The sequence below is a fragment of the Amblyomma americanum genome, chromosome 2, assembly GCF_052857255.1.
Source record: "Amblyomma americanum isolate KBUSLIRL-KWMA chromosome 2, ASM5285725v1, whole genome shotgun sequence".
Lineage (NCBI taxonomy): Eukaryota > Metazoa > Arthropoda > Arachnida > Ixodida > Ixodidae > Amblyomma > Amblyomma americanum.
This window is the reverse complement of record NC_135498.1, coordinates 9,450,053-9,462,585: the sequence shown is the minus strand read 5'-3', so window position 1 is coordinate 9,462,585 and position 12,533 is coordinate 9,450,053. Positions and strand designations below refer to the sequence as shown.

Below are 12,533 nucleotides of genomic sequence, written 5' to 3'. Positions count from 1 at the left end.
AGATGACCCGTTATGATAGCGCTGCTCGAGCTCCGCTCGTTGGAGGCCGCCATGTTGGCTTCCCTTCTCTCCTTCCTCCCCCGCTTTCTCCGCTGACGTCGTGCGCAGGCTTCGACTCCGTGCCTCCGTGCCGAAGCGTTCCCTTCAGGAGCGCTAAGCTCGGCCGATTTTTGACCTTGATCGTATAAGCCGTTTTAGAGCGCAACTCTTAGACGCCCGTTGCTGCATTCCGAGTCGTAGTCAGGTGGCGCCACCTGACAACAGTGGCAGGTAGCAGCAGAGGGACACGCCAGCTGCCACGGCCAGAGGGGAGGAATAGACAACCGGAAGGTGGCTACGGGAGGATCTCCGAGGCTAGCAGCGTAGCAGCTCAAAATCCTAATGGGTGGCAACATATTTAGAAACATGCCTCTCTCAGATTCTCTACCGGCACATCGCAAAAATAAAACGCGGGAACAGCTGCGTTCAAATTTCGCATTACCGACTATCGTGATCGTCGGTTAATTTTTTTGTGTGTGTCTGTGTTTGAGGCTGAGGATTGGTGTTTGGTTATTGCAAAACTCCAAGACTGGCGTCTCCTCGAAACTGACATTTTGAGTAGATGTCAATCCAGCATAGCCTCGGTTTCGTACCTAAACGCAACTCTGGCAGCCATATTTTCCAGCACATTTAACGGCGGAATGCGCTGTTTGGCGATTTCTCATGAAACGAAAAAGCTCCGTTTTGCTCTTTGTGCGCAAAAACCTTTTAAAAGAACACGCACAGGCAGCTGGTGCTTGTGCGCAGACAGAAGCGTGAAGTAAAGCTTCTGGAGAGGCCGAATTTAATTTTGAACAAGATTCTAAACGTGTGAGTTAAAACCATTGTATCAATCATTAATATATGGCTGCATCAGACAGCGCGCACTGATTACTAAGTAGCATACCAATCAATCTATCAATCAATCCACCAATCAATCAATCAATCAATCAATCAATCAATCAATCAATCAACCAATCGCCATAAAAAGCTTATAAAATAACGTCAATACATTAATTAATAATTATTTATTTCATAATAAATTAACTCAGATATTTTATTCCTTTAAAAAGTAAACCTTTCACATGGTTTTTTCTTCAAGTTTCCCGTGAGAATCTAGTATTAGGTAATATGGGCACGGCGCAAACTTGCCTCGACATTGCCGGGAATGCGGTTGCTACCCGCTATTTTCCAATGTTAGTATTGTCGGCAGAGGCAAGGGAAAAGTTGAGCGCGAAATCCTCGAAGCTTTCCTTATTAGTATTCAAGGAGGTGATTGTATCAGCAGTCCTTCTATCTACCTCATTCAGAAGGAACTAAGCTTCCTTTCGCAACGGCGTTAGATCACAGCTCATCTTTAGATGTAGATTGTTGTTAACTGAGCTGCGCAAACTTTGCCACTTTCCTGGGAGACTGTTTCCTTCTATAAAGCACAGTTGCTAGGCCAGTCGTTGTGTGTGTGCCTCGTCTCTTCGCTGTGTTCCGTCTTTTGACTGGTTTTACTCCTGAACATGTACCAACTTACCCAGATTTCAACACCAGTGGGCACCATACGGGGGGAACCAGGTGGAATGGGACCTAACATTCAAAAGAAGCTTACGACGTTTTCCTCGTGCGGCTAATTGCAGTGCGCGAGGAGTCTCGTTGAGAAAAGGCCAAATGTCAGAGCACTAACATTTCTTGTGGCGACTAAAAAAGAAACGAAGATGAGATCGGCCGTTCCACTTTCCATGAAAACGGTCTATTGATCTCAGCGCTGTCAGCTGTTGTCGGTATATACTAACAGGCCTTTTTCTTTCCATTTTGTCCAACTTTTACATCGCCTAAAGGGACAAGAAGTACGTGCTTGCGAAAGGAGATCGAAATCGCCTGCTGCGCATCGCAACGCGCGATACTGGGCATGGAAAATAATTTACCGCTGTTTTGAACTCCTTTCTTTACAGACCGTTTTTACTATCTCAGTATATTCCCAGAACATGTATGTGATCGTTAATTTTTTTTTCTTCGTGAGTGAATTTAACGTTAATCGATAGACTCGCCTGTCCCTGCTTGTCGATCACTTCGTTGTGTATGTGCTCGTAAGGCAGCATTCGAATAACATCGTTATGACTTTCGGCGAAGACAACGCGAACACCATTTTTCCATTAACGCTTCTAGTCGCGAAATGGGTACTTAGCAAAATGTCCATCTTGCTCTCATCTTTCAAGGAACTTTCTTCGGTCGCTTCAGTAATCGAGGCCTTGGACAAACATGGGGTTTTGTCAAGATATAATGCAGCCGAAATGTTTTTAATTTCTCAGCGGAGTGTTCAGAATCCGTGCTGTAGAAAACTGCGTGGCTGTATAGTGTTTAACGTGGGTCAGCAGACAACTCCCACCGCATTGAATAGCCCGCATATGTCTTAATGCAAGCGTGTAAACTTAACAGGGGGAACGTTTTCTCGTGAAGTTCTCGTGCTAACTACCCAGGTTTGAAGAGATAGATTGCTAAAGCTTCTCTATCTGTCTGTGTTGTTTTCCTCTAGGAGATGCAAGTCTTGTAGGCAGCCAGTCCAGCGCCTAGTAAAGGAGGTATAAAATGGAATGCTGGTAACTTCTTCCCTTTTGACATAAATATATATGTTAAACGACTGGTCAAGTCTTTGTAGTTAAATACGAGCATTAATAATGTGCACGCATTTCATCTGCACCCGTGCAAAAAGAAATGCCTCCTGGAGCAAATGCCATTCGAATGAACTGCGTGTTAAGCAAGCCGACCATTAGGACTTTTTATGAGTACGTTACGTTTTGTAATCGCGTCAACACGGCCAGCTTCGAAATGGCATTAGCGGCAATATAGCATTTCGCTTGTTAAAAATTCTTTAAGTGGTGCATTTTTGCGGACCTGAGAACACTGGTGCGAAAGTAAATCATTACAGTTTGCACCGGGTGTCCCAACTAAATGTAACCAAGTTTTTTCAAAAAGACGAAGGGAATATGAATATGTCGTTTGCGACAGAAACCAACTGAGTGCTCTTCAGAGACGTGTGGTCTAATTCGCAGATTTTTTTTCGTTCGGCAGATTTTTTCGCTGCCTTTCGAAACTTAACAGTTGTGTCAGGCCACAAAACCTCGCTATTTTTGTTTAGTTAGCTATTACTTCTTTTTAGTAACCACTAACTTTAAAAGCGCCATTGAACAGCGTAATTATTTTAACTATACCAGAAGTACCACTTTCTTTTATTTCACTAAGAATTTTTTTACGCTTGTTTTCCTCGATAAAAATGCGCTAAAAGCATGACAAAATAGACGCCATGATGATTGCGCCGGTGGTCACTTCTCAATATTATATGACTTCAAAATTAGAGTAATCCAATGATAAAGAATGCAGTAAATTGCTGGGGCTAGGTGTTCATAATGCACAGATGGTGGAACCAGCGAGACTGACGCAGGACAAGACAAAGAGGTACAGACACAACACCGCCTCTTTGTCTTTTCTTGCTTCAGTTTCGCTGGTTTCACCATGTGTGCATAAAGAATACGCTTCTAACAATTCACCACTTCAGCTGCCACATTTACGCAGGTCATGGTGTTTAGAAAATTTACTTTTATCGTGCGATGTTTCGGCGTACCACATACAATACAGTGACCAGAACCTCGCCGGCATCGTTAATTATTAGCCGAACGTAATGATTAATCAGTAGTGGAATCAGTATTTGAATACGGCGCACAAAGAAGTATGAGTGTGTTATCTTTTGCGCAGTGTAATTCGATAACCCCTTCGCGCCACTGCTGTGATTCTTCCCGGCTTATTGAAACCCACCGTGTGGCCGACAGGGACCGCAAAATCCAGGTCGAAGCAGACGCGCGCAGTCCTACGCGCCGGCTATTAAAAGCCCCAGCGATCTGTCGCAAGCGCCCGTTATCAACCTCTTCGACGGCGAGCTGCTCCATAATGTGTGCCTGCGTTGTACAAACGGCGCAACAACGCCACCGGGAGCAGGGCAACCTAGTCGATAGAAAAATGGTGCGCCCACGATCTGCGTCGACCAATGGCGTCGCTTATCTCTCGGACAAGTCTGCGTTTCGAACGCCGAGATAAGCGCGGTACATGGCGCGCCCTGAATGAGCGTAGCACTAGGGGAAAAAATACGAGCTGTTAGAAGTATATATATAAAAAAGAAAGAAGACAGGGCAAAGCAAGGAGCAAGTTCCCATTCGATAAACGACGAATGGACCGTCTTGACTGGTATCGAGAATCCATGCAAGTTGCCGTGCAGCGGCGCTGTTTGTTTCTGGGAGGTCTTCGAGGCAGATTAATGGCTAAAGCCGCGTGCTTTGTTTCCGCTCGTTGGGCCCCCTTGCTGTTTGTGTCCAGGCGCTAAAATTCAGAAGGAAACGCCGCAAATACAGTCTAGTGTAACAAATGAGAGCAGTGAAAAGCTTCGAGTCGTGTGCGGTGTGCGAGCACACAACATGCAACACAAAGCGGCGGCTAGAGTGGTAATGCTTGCTCAAAAAAAAAAAGAGAAAACTTACAAATGTGTGCAGACTATTCGCTCTTTCTTCGCGTTTGGAATGTTGGCACGTCTGGGCGCGCTTGTTTATGTGCGCCATTTGAAGCCATCGATTGGCCCCGATTTTATAGCTGAGCGGCCCGTGGCCCAATGCTATCGTTCTCCCGCCATTCACGCCTTCGCGTGAGCTTGACCGTGAGTCGAGGGCCTTGACGGCCTGTTTCAAGCCACATGACACCTTGCGCTGCACTCTCACCCAACTGTCACCTACGGATCTTTGCAAAAGGAAGGTTTCGTTATGAACTAAGTAAAGCGTTGCAGAACTACACCTCATTGCTTTTGTGCCGCTATATTCCCGCTGATGTCGTACACATACCCTCCATTTTCGAGTCGGAGGCAACAAGCCCTTTCTTGCGCGTCTGGCCTGTACTTCGCTAAAAGACGAGAATGATGTAACAGAAGATGGACCACGTTAACCCCTTAAGGTTTTATGCCGACCTCAGCTCGTCACAAGCGATCGACACTTTTTTTTGCTTATGACGAGCTGAGGTCGTCATGGGTTTTCCGCGATGTTTTAAGTGCCTTTTGGCAACTCCAGCTCGTCAAATGATAGTTTACTGCATAAAACATAGATGGCGGCACAGGTTCCGACACTAGATGGCGGAACGTTTGCGTCGCGTTTCCCCCGTTTTTTAACAAACATGGCATCATCCGTGCGCGGCTCTGGTGCGGGAGATCATTCTACGTCGGATGATAGCGCAAGTGATGAGAATGTCGTTTATTTTTGTTCTTCAAGTGAAGAAATAGTGATGACATTCTTACCGACAGGCAGTCTTAAGTTCTTGAACTCCCTCATTAGAGCTGCGGGTAAGAAAGGGGTCGTCTAGAGGTGGGGACCTTAAATGGCGCTGAAGAAAACGGCCTACGCAAAGCTGCCAGAACCCTTTTTCTGAAACAATCTTGCGCAGGCAGCATTCAGGCTTGTGAGACTTCCCCGTAAAGAAAACATCCAGGGACTCTCTGTCAGCATCCTTCACCAGTTTCTTGAGCGATTCCAAATTCATGTCCGTTAGCGACGTTACTGTGGTGTTCTTGATATTGGTGGGATTGAACTTCACTGCTACGAAGTTCTTCTTCAGAGCTTCAGCTGCTCTTTCTTTCAATAGTTTCTCGGGAAGGACAATAAGGCAACCTTCCTTGTTGCTTTGAAGTATCTCAAGGTTGTTTTCTCTCAGGTAGTCCTTGATCTTCTTAAAGGGTGGATAAGAAGGGCGGCTGCGACTCACGTGGTACATCAGGAAATCCAAGGCATCCGAAGCCGCTTGGTCCCCATCCTTGCCTCTTGCTCTTTTTGCGACCTTCCTAGTCATGGCAAGAAGCTCAGGTTTCTTCATCCGTGGCTCAAAGCTGAATTCAGGGCCTTTCTCGAGCGTCGACTTCACACGGGGTTCGAGAACCACATCACCAAGCACCCTGACATCTGCCGAAGACTGTCGCACTCCTTCACCTTGGGGAAGCTTGCTCTGAACCTGTGCCATAAAAATTTCGTTGTCTGTGCCGCCAGCCTGCTTTGGCGAATTATCATTTCAGGACAAAACAGGTATTAGCTGTGATGATTTCTTAACACTTTTAGAATTTTACCTTTCATCGACTGCCATTTTTTCAACCATCAGTATTACGTTCAGCACGATGGCATTTGTATTGGGTCGTTCCTTGCACCTATAGTGAGTGAGATTTATTTATCGTGTGTTGACAAACGTGTTAGCGACCGACTTTTATTGACCTCTAACGTTGTTAGGGTATTCAGATATGTGGATGACTAACTAATTGTGCTAACCGAGCACGTAGGTTCAAAACCAAGCGCCATATTTGAACACACTGTCACCATTTTCAGAAATGAATCCAAGGGGCTTCTTTTCACGCAAGAAATTCCCAGCCACAATAGCCTGCAGTTTCTTGACCTGAGACTTGTTTTAGGCAGGGCAGACATGTTTGTTGGTCCTACAGCCACAGATCGTGCAAAGAGCTACTCTCTTTCGGTAGTGCACAATTCAAGGTAATCAAGCGGTGAATTGTTGCGACACGTCTGAATGCATCTTTGGAAAAATCTTGTGAACATGAGATGGCACAGAGCTCTGATGCGCTAACTGAACGGATTCACGAACCTGCGTACCCATACACCTCGTCACTAGTATAAGTTAGGACCTTGTCAAGAAGGGCCAGGCGACGTCAAAGGGTGAACAGGCTCAAAACAAGGACAAAGAAAAGCAACCGACGGTGGCGATTTCCTATATTCATCGGCTTTCGCACAATCTAAAGAAAGTGGCCACCAGTTATACGGTCAATGTGGTTCTATCTGCTGCTTGCAAGCTGTCGCGCGTTTGCACCTTGAACAAAGTAAGAATGGTTAGGCAGCGCAAAAAAAGTCACCAAATCCGCGCCACTGATTGCACTGCTGACGTTGTGTATGTTGTGCCTCTAAGCAGCGGTCAGGAATACATCGGCCAAACAGGTCAGTGCTTTACTGAAAGAGTGAGGCAGCAGAAGATTGCTATAAAAAATGGTTATGGCAGCCACATGGCCACTCACTGCAAAAGCTGCAAGTGCCGTCCAGGTTTCGAAAACACTAAATTCATTGCAAGGTCTAAAGACAGATTAGAGCGTGAAATCATCGAAGCTTATTACATCAAGCAGAGGGGTCATATCTGCATAAGCAAGCCATCTGTCTCGCTGTCGGAAGAAGAGATTAGTTTTCTCAGTTGTTCATTATCAGCGTTATAATCAATTTTTGGTCCTTTTGGTACGTGTGCTTTTGGCATGTCACAGGATTTAATTCACGACGTTTCGGCTGGAGGACCAGCCTTTTTCGAGTGTAGTACAGCGTTTGAAACACGCAGCTTTTATAGAGCGTGCGCGAGGTACAAAGTTTCCAGCAAAGCATGAGTTCAAAACACTAGGGGGGGGGGGGGGGGAGAGACCAGAAAGAATAATTTTTTTTTTAACAAAGGAAGAGAGAGAATCGGTGACAATCTAAGAAGGCGTCTCCTAACCTGAATGCAAGTGTTCCCAAGGGGCCGAAAATTTTTTTTTAATAAGTAAAGAATAAAAAGATTAAGATAATAAAAATGTAAAAAAGGGGGAGGTTCTTTCCCACCACCTCAGGGCTGCCTTGGAAAGGCCCTCGTGGTGTCGCTCCTCGCAGCATTTTGGTGACAAGCGTGAAGGGCTCGACCCCTGTACAAGGAGGAAGCTACACCCCGTAGAGAGCTCAAAACAGTCCAGCCTACTCTGAGCATATAGTACAGTGCAGAATCAATAGCTTGTTATTTCTTGTTATTATACAGAACTATAAATGATGTCGTTATTCTTATGCGCAGAAAGGTCGCTTGGTTTTCCAAGTGTTTTTAGGACAAATTAGCCCCCTCTGAGCAAATAGGGAAGTGCAGAATCAATCTTGTCTATTACTGTTACAAATAGTGTCTTTTTTGTTGAGTAAGAAACGAGTCTCTTTTAATAATGTTTAACGCCGCAGCATTATAACAATGTACAAGGGTGGGAATAGCGAAATATTGTGTTTGCAATATCAAAGGAAGCAGTGGCATTAGCTGACCACAGTGACATTATGTTTATTTATTTAGTTCGTTAGATAGTTAGTTAGATAGTTAGTTTTTTAGTTAGTTTGTTAGTTAGTTAGTTATTCTATCACGTAGCATTACAGTGCAGCAAGAGAGGGGTAGAAATTTCAACATAAAGGGGTTATTGAAAAGCCACATCTGAAGACCCGTCAGGTACACCATTAACAATGGTTCACGTTCGATCGTTTGACAGCTATAATAATTTAAAAAATGAGAAGGTGTTCAAGGGTCACTCGCAATAGAATACCTACCTAGCCGGGACGTAATTATCTTCTTTTGTTTGCTGCTCAGTTCCTTGGTAACAATCCGCAACAAGCGGTTTCGCTGTTTACATCTCACGAGCTGTAGTATACCCGACACAAGTCAGAACTTTATGGAGTCATGCCAAGCCGAAATGAATTGCCAGGCTGTACTCGGCAGGCTGCGCAAGAGACACAATACAGAACAGTGCCTATAAAGATGCACAAAACGACCCACCAACAAACAGTCGGGAGAAAATAAGTGTTCAGTGAACTTTTTGAGTGTTTAGAACAACTTAAAACAATAAAAAGACGAACCTAGAACAATCACTGACACCACTGCCATCTTCTTTGTTCAGGCCAGACACGGTCTGTACATACATACCGGAAGATCAAGCATGCGCAGTGAACATAAAAACAAACAAAAAACCATAAAACGTGTGACGCAGCCACATTGCCAGCAATAAGCATTCAGGAAGCGACACTCTGCCAAACACAGGTTAAATGGAAGGTTGCTGATACAATCAACAGGTAGATTTTTTTGTGATGTGTGTGGGTGTGGTACTTTTTTGTGTGATAAGCATTTTCGTTCACGCTCCTGCAATAATGCAGCGCCCAGGTCGCTGCAGTATTGCGGTAATTTGTTTTAATCATGAAAAACCAACTCGTCTAGCAGCATGCTTTTTTTTTCAGTGTGTACGGAACGAAAATTTCTAAGCGAGAGGTCAAAATGAGCAAAACAGAAATTAATATGAAAAATTGTGGATATTCTTACGTCACAACATGAATTAAATAATTGCTTAACCAAAAGGGTACGCATGCGAAAAGATGTCTGATGTCAGGTTACATGTTTTCATTCATCAGTTTTAGTCTTTGATTTGTCCCCACAAGAAAACGGTAATTTTTTACGGCTGAATTTCTGCAGAAAATTCGAATATTGCAAACCATTTCCACCAGCTGGTGGATGAATGACGAACCGATGACTTGTCCAGGATTTCTGCACACGTTTTTTAAGGCGAAAGCCTTTAATGGCTCATACTGTCGTCCGTCCGTTAACAGAGGGTGTCAAACGTGTTAACTCGGGAACTAAAAAAGATAGAAAACCAATGGTTGCTTCAGATAGAGGAGGAAAAAATAACCTAGAAACCACGGTTGATGACTTTAGAGTAATTAGTTAATTATTTATAGCCAAGAATGTCAGAATTGCGTCGAAATAGCGCGGACGTCAATATAACTAAGGGAATGATGTGAGGTCACATCCACCGGAAGTCGTCACGGCATGGTGAAAATTGTCCCAGAATGGTTGGAAAAACGTCGCATTTGTGTCAAATTAGATCGGAAAATGTGTAATTAAGCGTAATTAATACTTAAGATCCCCGAAAGATGTATAATTTGGGTACCGATATAGCCATGGGATTGCTGTGACGTAACATCTAACGGAAGTCGTCACGGAATAGTGAAAATTGTCACAGAATGGTCGGCTTTCGCCTCTCCACACTTTAAATGCCAAAGTGTCTCGTAATTTTTATTCTGCAACATGGGAGCTGTCCCTTTGGCGAGGTAACGTCGAGGCCGTTCAGAGGATAGGAAAAAAAGTACGGTTCGCCGTGATTAAGACTATTATCCAGCAATGTGCTCCAATTCGTTGTTATGCATTCTATTATCTGCTATCCAGTCTGTGGACTGGAAGCTCCAATACTACATGCCAAATGTAAATAATTCCTGGAGAGAGAGAGAGAGTGTTTTTATTATCAACTGAGGTTGGTGGGAAACCCCCAGGGGGTGAAGCCCTTGGGCAAGGGCCCCATTTGCCGAGCCAATCCAGATGGCCACGGCGACCAGGCCACACTGGTTTGTCCGGTGCAGTGATATGCAGGGGGGCTCTCACTGAGACGGAGGGGTGGCGGAGTAGGAAGTGTACTGATGAAGCACAACTTTGGTTACAGGCGCGAAAACAGACACAACAGAAGGCAGAAATATGGGACGGAGCGCCTGTTGTGTCTGTTTTCGCGCCTGCAACCAATGGTGTACAAGTATATATATATATATATATATATATATATATATATATATATATATATATATATATATATATATATATATATATATATATATATATATATATATATATATATATATATATATATATGGTTTAGGTTTATGGGGGTTTAACGTCCCAAAGCGACTCAGGCTATGAGAGACGCCGTAGTGAAGGGCTCCGGAAATTTCGACCACCTGGGGTTCTTTAACGTGCACTGACATCGCACAGTACACGGGCCTCTAGAATTTCGCCTCCATCGAAATTCGACCGCCGCGGCCGGGATATATATATATATATATATATATATATATATATATATATATATATATATATATATATATATATATATATATATATATATATATATATATATATATATATACTTATGAAGGGAGCTAACAGTCACCGAAACCATGGTGCATAGGGGAATGTTTTTTTTTATGTGTTGTGCTTATCAGTGGGATATCATAGTACTTAGATTAATAAATCGCGTAAAGAAAATTAATTATAAAGCAACACTCTCAAGGTTCGCTTACACCCAATGAACATAAATACCCACGAGAGCAGCAGATTGGACAGCCGTCGCCGTAGCTCAGTTGGTAAGAGCACCGGACGCGATATTCGGAGGTCGTGGGTTCGGATCCCACCGGCGGCATGGTTGTTTTTTCTGCTGCTTTATAATTAATTTTCTTTACGCGATTTATTAATCTAAGTACTATGATATCCCACTGATAAGCACAACACATAAAAAAAAAACATTCCCCTATGCACCATGGTTTCGGTGACTGTTAGCTCCCTTCATAAGTTTGTCAAACGGGCTCCTCATTTCATTTAACTTATCTGCTAATATATATATATATATATATATATATATATATATATATATATATATATATATATATATATATATATATATATATATATATATATATATATATATATATATATATATATGTCATCTTACACGCAAGGATTACTATCACCTTCAAAGTAAGTTGATATGATAGCGAACGAGTGAAAAAGTTGTTCTCCGCCTTATACAAAGATATGGCCGTGTCACTGACGCAGATGCTTCCTTTCTTTGCAATGAAAAAAGCTTCTATTAATTCGATGGCTTTTGTATCTTTGCTTTTTGATAGAATTAGCGCACGAGAAAAACATGGCTCACAAGTGTTTGACGGGCAGGACCTTATATGCTTAGACATATTTGGGCCTTCTTTATCTTGCTCAACGTTTATTTCGTGTTCAGTTTGCCCTATATAAGAGTGGCCACACGAGAGGGGCGCACTTCATGAACGATCGCGCATGTTTGGTGCCACACCCTCTATCTTCTCTTCGTTCTCTTTCAATACGATAGCAAAGGCTTCCGAGCTTTTCTGGGGCTGAAAAATCAAGCGGCACACCATGCCTGCTCGCGACCTTTTTCAAGTTGTGGGCTAACTTATGCACGTAGGGCACCACCACAGGTCGCACCACCTCTTCTCTAGTAACATCTTCCCCAGCTCTCACAGCCTTTCTCTTCGTCTTCTGTAGCAGGCTTTCAGCGACCGCCGTTACGAGCGAACCAGGGAACCCAGCTGAAGACAAGAAAAGTTAAAAACAGAGCTGTTACAATGTGTGAGCGGCTAGGTTTAGTCCGTCTTAGCAAGCAGATTGCCAAATGCAAGAATAATGCATTGAAAGTGTTCTTTTCGGTAAACACGCACAAGCAAGGGATGCCCTTTAGAACTATTGTTACTGAAAATGGGTCATGGCAGAGGCTGCTTAGCCGGTTCTTGTTGGAAAATTTGGGTAAGCTTGATGTAGAAGACCTCTTTCTTACCAAAAAATCTGATGAAGTTTGTGAATTCTTAGAATCTAATCGGGATGTTGGACGCGCCTTTTCGGTAGCTGTTGTGTTTTTATTTTATTCTGTCCCCACGAAGCCATGGTATGAAAGGTGTGTCTAAGCGAAAGATGAGAGAGGTTTTAGTCTGGAGTTGGCTCTAGAAGGCCACCTCCTCTCGGCAGAGATTTTTATGAGGGGGAGAGTATGTTCTGCGGGACAGTCGGTAAGGTTGAAATACGTGTGAACAGCTGAGTGGGATGGATGGACTTCGCCTCCT

General features: G+C 43.6%; 1 protein-coding gene across 1 annotated transcript in view; it reads left to right on the top strand.

The window, feature by feature from the left end:
* LOC144119523 (uncharacterized) overlaps positions 1-12,533 on the top strand; it is a 64,493-nt gene that overhangs the window by 37,589 nt on the left and 14,371 nt on the right. The window lies entirely within an intron of this gene.